Genomic DNA, 6,000 nt, shown 5'->3' with positions numbered 1-6,000 from the left:
GAAGAGAACAATGGTGGAGAATCGGCACTTGTACCCCGAACCGGGAAACCAATCGAGGCCGTCAAGCCCTCCGAACTAGAGACCTAAACCCGTGGTGAGGGAACCCCTAAGAAAGATTTGGGCAAGGCCCCCGTGTTCCCGGAGATTGAGATCGTTCCTTCGCCTTCAACAATTATACCCGAAGGGGAGAGTGCGGGAAACCTCGAATCCAATCAAAACGCCCTGAGTGAAGAGATCGGGTCCATGACAACAGGTCGCTCCCTTTCTCTACCATCTTATTTCGAGGAGGCAATCGGAGATGCTAACGCTCTACGTATGCCCGATCCGAGCAAGGTCCTCGAGGAAGATCCATTTCATGGTTGCTATGCTGGGATTGAGGATACCACCGACCTTAATGATGCATCCACCGTCTTCGAAGAGGCTCAACGTCTCCTTTCTCAGGTAAATATTAACTTTCATTGGTGTAATTTTTTCTTTCCTTTCCTTTCCTTTGACTGACATATTTTCACTTCATGTATAGGCCATTGTCAAGTTTACAGCCGAGCTGAGCCAATGTGAGGCCGAGCTCAGTAAAGTTTCGTGCAAAGAGAAGGCCCTGAGGCTCCTCTGTAACCAAAAGGAAGAAGAGCTTAGAGACCTCCAGGCTGAATTGGCCAAAGCTCAGAAAAATGAGGCCGAGCTAGATGAGCAGGTAACTGTGATATTAGCAGGGTATGGTCTTCTTGGCCCTACTTCAGAGGCTAACACTTCGCTATCTCAGATGCAGCAAAAGTTGGAGATGATTGGGCAGCTCCGGGGCGAGGTTGATCAAGTTAAGGCTGATTGCCATAGGTGGAAAAAGAACATGGATCAACTCGCTGCCGATAAGGAAGTTGTTACAGTCCAACTGACCTCGGCCGAAACTCAACTCCGAGGCATTAAAGCGAAGGGTCTGGCCCAGGCCATGAAATCGAAGAGTTAGAAACAGAGCTTGCTGGAGCCCAGGCTGAAGCTGCACAAGCTAAGGCTGAAGTTGAGAAGACGAGGGCCACGGCTGATAAGACGTGTACTTAAGAGATGGCGTAGCTGTTCAAGCGGATCTGAGGGAGGCCTCCAATCGAGAAAAACGAAGCAATGATTGGCCGAGTGGCAAGCCTATAGGGAGACTCTCGAAGAAATCCACGCCCGAAGATTCGACCTCACTGAGGAGATAGCCGAAGCAAAGGCGCAGGAAACCGATGCCAGGTTTCTCGTCTCTTCAGATGACGAAGACGCTGTGAGTGGCTCCGAGGGTGGGGAAGGTGTTCCCAAAGAGGAGGAGGCTCTCGAAAATATGACCTCCGAGGGTGAGGTTCTCGAGGAAGCTGCTTCCGGGGACGTAACCCCAAAATAGATTAGGTTCTCTTTTTCTTTTTTGTGTAAGGGCCTCTCGTGGGCGTTGTAAATATACTTTTGTAAAACATCCTTTGTGAATATAAAGAATCTCTTTGCTCTATCCTCAACTTGTGTTGAATTTCCTTTTGTTTGATTGTATAACTCGAATGATTGGTCCGAGTATTGGTTTGGATTAGGAACATAATAAACCCTTAGGTTTTTATTGATAAATATAGTAATCCTCGAGCTAAGTTTAAATTGATTCGATGCGAGCTCGGGATATCGGGACTCTTGAGTCCGAGTTGAGTGAGAACGGGGTCTCGAACTATATGTTTTCGCCCTTAAGCCTTTCAAAGTTGGCCCTTAGACTCTTATATATCGGCCCTTACGCTCTTTAAGTTGGCCCTTAGGCTCTTTAAGTTGGCCCTTAGGCTCTTTAAGTTGGGCCGATTCGGCCTCTAGAGTGGCTATATAATTTTTCCTCTTTTTGGCTAAAAGACTTAGTGAAAATTTTGTTATGCCTTAGCATTTGTTTTTTTGTACCCATTAGGTTTTTCGAAGGTTCGATGAATCGGAACCTTATCAATAGCTTGTTTGTGCAAACATAATCGAATTCCTCTTGAGGTTTTTTTGAAGGCTGATGTTATTGAAGCCTTTAGATTATTCGAGGGCTGAATTTATCGAAGCCCTTTTTGCTTTTGCCAAGGGTAGCCTGATTTAACCGGTTTTTTCAAAGTGTTTTAAGGCCTTTAATTTATGGCCGAAGTCGACGTCTTCGAGCCGCATTATTTTGGTCCTAGCCTTTTATATGACCATAGTCTTCGGGTGTATCTCTTGGACTTGTTCCCCGATAACTTTTTGAACTTGTTCGAAAAGTTAGTCCCCGAGTATATTGGCCTTGGCTTTTGTTTCGGGGGGATGCCTCTTTGAGGTTTTATGAGTCCGAGTTTTCGATGGCTCGGGCGAGTTGACTGTCGATGAAAGTCCCCGAGTATTTGGGGTTACATTCGTGCTTTGGCCCTTGAGCCGTTTCCTGTAGGATTGTAAGTGTAGAGCTCGTATAATAGCAGACTTCTTTGAGACACAAAGTGTTTTTGATATAAATAGGAAGCTTCTTCAAATAATTGATACATGCGTACATGTTGCCGTCGAGGCTCGACTATTCTATACGGACACGGTTCATCTGACCGTTTGGCCCATTACAAAGTTTTTCTATCGAGGTCCTCTTTGGCGTGAAGTATTTTCCTCGAGAATATGACCTCCGAGGGTGATGCCCCATAGTATTCGAGGTTGATTAAAAAGAAGCCTTGGATACTGTTGAATTCTCCTTAGGTAGCACATAATTGTTGCCTCATTAAAAACCTCGCCGGTAAAACCTATTTGGGACAAAATCCGATCTAAGGGAAAAAGAGTGCAACGCATGCTTTAAAACCTAAGGCCTTCGTGCAAAAAGGGTGTCTTTGATGGCTTCGATTGTAAATCTGCAAGGAGTTAGTTTAAAACTCAAATAGACAAAAAGATAAATCCATACCTTAGCAGTAGTATCATTTGAATAATGATACGTTCCAATTATTTGGCAGTTGTTCGCCTTCCATTGTGCTAAGTTTGTAAGATCCTTTGCCAACAACCCCGAGGACTCGGTACGGTCCTTCCAAATTCGGGCCTAGCTTTCCTTCATTTGGGTCTCGAGTGTTGAGGTTAACTTTCCGTAGAACTAAGTCCCCGATTCCGAAGTGTCGGAGATTGGTCCTTCTATTGTAGTATCTTCCGATCCTTTGCTTTTGCGCGGCCATCCGGACAAGTGCCTTTTTTCGTTTTTCATCTAGTAGCTCGAAGCTAATATTCATGGCCTCGCGATTTGACTCTTCCGATGTGTGTCGAAACCTAGCGGTGGGTTCGCCAACTTCGATAGGGATGAGGGCCTCAGATCCGTACACCAAAGAGAATGGGGTAGCCCCCATGCTGGACTTCGATGTTGTTCGATATGCCCAAAGGACCTCGGATAGAACTTCTCTCTATTTCCCCTTTGCATCGTCCAACCTTTTCTTAGGTTTTGAATGATAGTTTTGTTGGTTGATTCGGTCTGTCCATTTCCAGTTGGGTGGTACGGTGATGATAATATCCTTTTTATTTTATGTGCTTCGAGGAACTGTGTCACCTTGCTGCCGATGAATTGCTTTCCATTGTCACACACAATCTCGGCGGGTATCCCGAATTGGCATATGATGTGGTCCCAGATGAAGACAATAACTTCTTTTTCTCGGACCTTCTCGAAGGCCTGTGCTTCCACCCACTTAGAAAAATAATCAGTCATAAATAAAATAAACTTCACTTTACCTGGGGCCGTTGGTAGGGGTCCGACTATATCCATTCCCCATTTCATGAAAGGCCACGGGGATAAGACCGAATGGAGTTGTTCTCCGGCCTGATGGATCATCGGTGTAAATCGTTGGCACTTATCACATTTTTTTGACAAATTCTTTAGTATCTTTTTCCATGCTATCCTAGTAGTAACTTGCTTTGATGATTTTGCAAACCAAAGACTTGGCGCCGGTGATTCCCATAAGTGCCTTCGTGGATCTCTCGAAGAACATAATCGGTGTCCCCGGCCCCAAACATACCGCCAATGGCCCATCGAATGTTCTTTTGTATAATGTTCCATCTTTATCTAATGCAAACCTAGCAGCTTGGTTCGTAGGGCCTTCGATTCTTTATGGTCCGATGGGAGTTTTCCATTCTTCAGATAGTCGATATACTTATTCTTCCAGTCCCACGTTAAGCTTGTTGAATTTATCTCGGCATGATCCTCTTCAACCACAGACCTTGACAATTGGACAACAGTCCCCGGGACGAACCTCAAAACTTTTATTTACTTGGTTCACCACCAATAGAGAATCGCACTTGGCCTCGATGACCTCTGCTCCCAAGCTTTTAACTAGCTCGAGACCTGCAATCATGGCCTCATACTCGGCCTCATTGTTAGTCAATCTAGAAGTTTTAATAGATTGTCTAATAGTATCACCCGTGGGTGGCTTCAAGAAAATGCCAAGCCCGGACCCCTTCACATTCGAGGCACCGTCTGTGAAAAGGGTCCATACCCCCGATGATGTACCCGAACTTAGCAGGAGTTCTTTCTCCACTTCGGGTATGAGGGCCGGCGTGAAATCGGCGACGAAGTCAGCTAAGATCCGAGACTTGATGGTCGTTCGGGGTTGATATTCGATATCGTACCCGCTAAGTTCGACGGCCCATTTAGCCAATCGTCCCGATAGCTCGGCCTTATGCAAAACATTTTGGAGAGGGTAAGTGGTTAATACACATATAGGATTACACTGAAAGTATGGTTTTAGCTTTCGAGATGCGCTTATTAATGCAAGTGCTAATTTTTCTAAGTGAGGGTACCTTGTTTCGGCATCTCCTAGAGTTCGGCTTACGTAATAAACAGGAAATTGCGTACCTTGCTCTTCTCGAACTAGTACCCCACTTACCGCTATCTCTGACACAGCCAAATATAGGTAAAGTTTTTCATCTACCTTCGGGGTATGAAGCAAAGGCGGGCTCGACAAGTGTCGCTTTAGTTCCTCCAGGGCTCTTTGGCATTCCGGGGTCCATGCAAAGTCTTTTTTCTTTTTGAGCAAGGAAAAAAAATGGTGACTTCGATCTGACGACCTTGAAATGAATTGACCCAAAGCAGCTATTCGCCCTGTTAGCCTTTGCACGGCCTTCACACTATCCACGATCGTGATATCCTCGATGGCCTTGATCTTATCAGGGTTGATTTCGATACCCCGATTGCACACCATGAAGCCGAGGAACTTACTCGAGCCAACTCCGAAGGCACATTTCTCCGGTTAAGCTTCATGTTGTATTTCCTCAAAATTGCAAATGTTTCCTGCAAATGAACTAAATGGTCCTCTGCGCGCAGGGACTTAACCAACATATCATCAATATAGACTTCCATTGTTATACCTATTTTTTCTTCGAACATTTTGTTAACTCAGCGTTGGTATGTAGCTCCTGCATTATAAAGCCTGAAGGGCATTACGTTGTAACAATAAGTTCCAAATTTAATAATAAATGAAGTCTTTTCCTGGTCCTCCGGGTTCATCTGAATTTGATTGTACCTTGAGTATGCATCGAGAAAAGTTAGGGTCTCGTGGCCAGCCGTGGCATCGATCATTCGATCGATGTTTGGAAATGGGAAAGAATCTTTCGGACACCCTTTGTTCAAGTCCTTATAGTCTACACACATTCTAAGCTTGTTTCCTTTTTTAGGAACTACAAATACGTTGGCTAACCATTCGGGGTACTTTACCTCCCGAATGGATCCTATTTTAAGAAGTTTGGTTACCTCGTCTTTTATGAAAGCATGCTTTACCTCGGACTGAGACCTCCTTTTTTGCTTCACTGGCTTGAACCTGGGGTTGGTGCTTAGCCGATGTGTGGTGATTTCCGGTGGAATCCCTGTCATATCTAAATGGGACCGAGCAAAGCAATCCATATTATCAATAAGAAATTAAATGAGTTTTCTCCTGAGTTCGGGGGTCAATCCCATTCCCAGGTATACCTTTCTCTCGGGCAAGTATTTGATAAGTATGACTTGCTCCAGTTCCTCGGCAGTTGACTTGGTTACATTGGACTCTTCGG

Source organism: Nicotiana attenuata, chromosome 12, assembly GCF_001879085.1.
Source record: "Nicotiana attenuata strain UT chromosome 12, NIATTr2, whole genome shotgun sequence".
Taxonomy (NCBI): Eukaryota; Viridiplantae; Streptophyta; class Magnoliopsida; order Solanales; family Solanaceae; genus Nicotiana; species Nicotiana attenuata.
Note: the sequence above shows the minus strand (reverse complement) of the source record.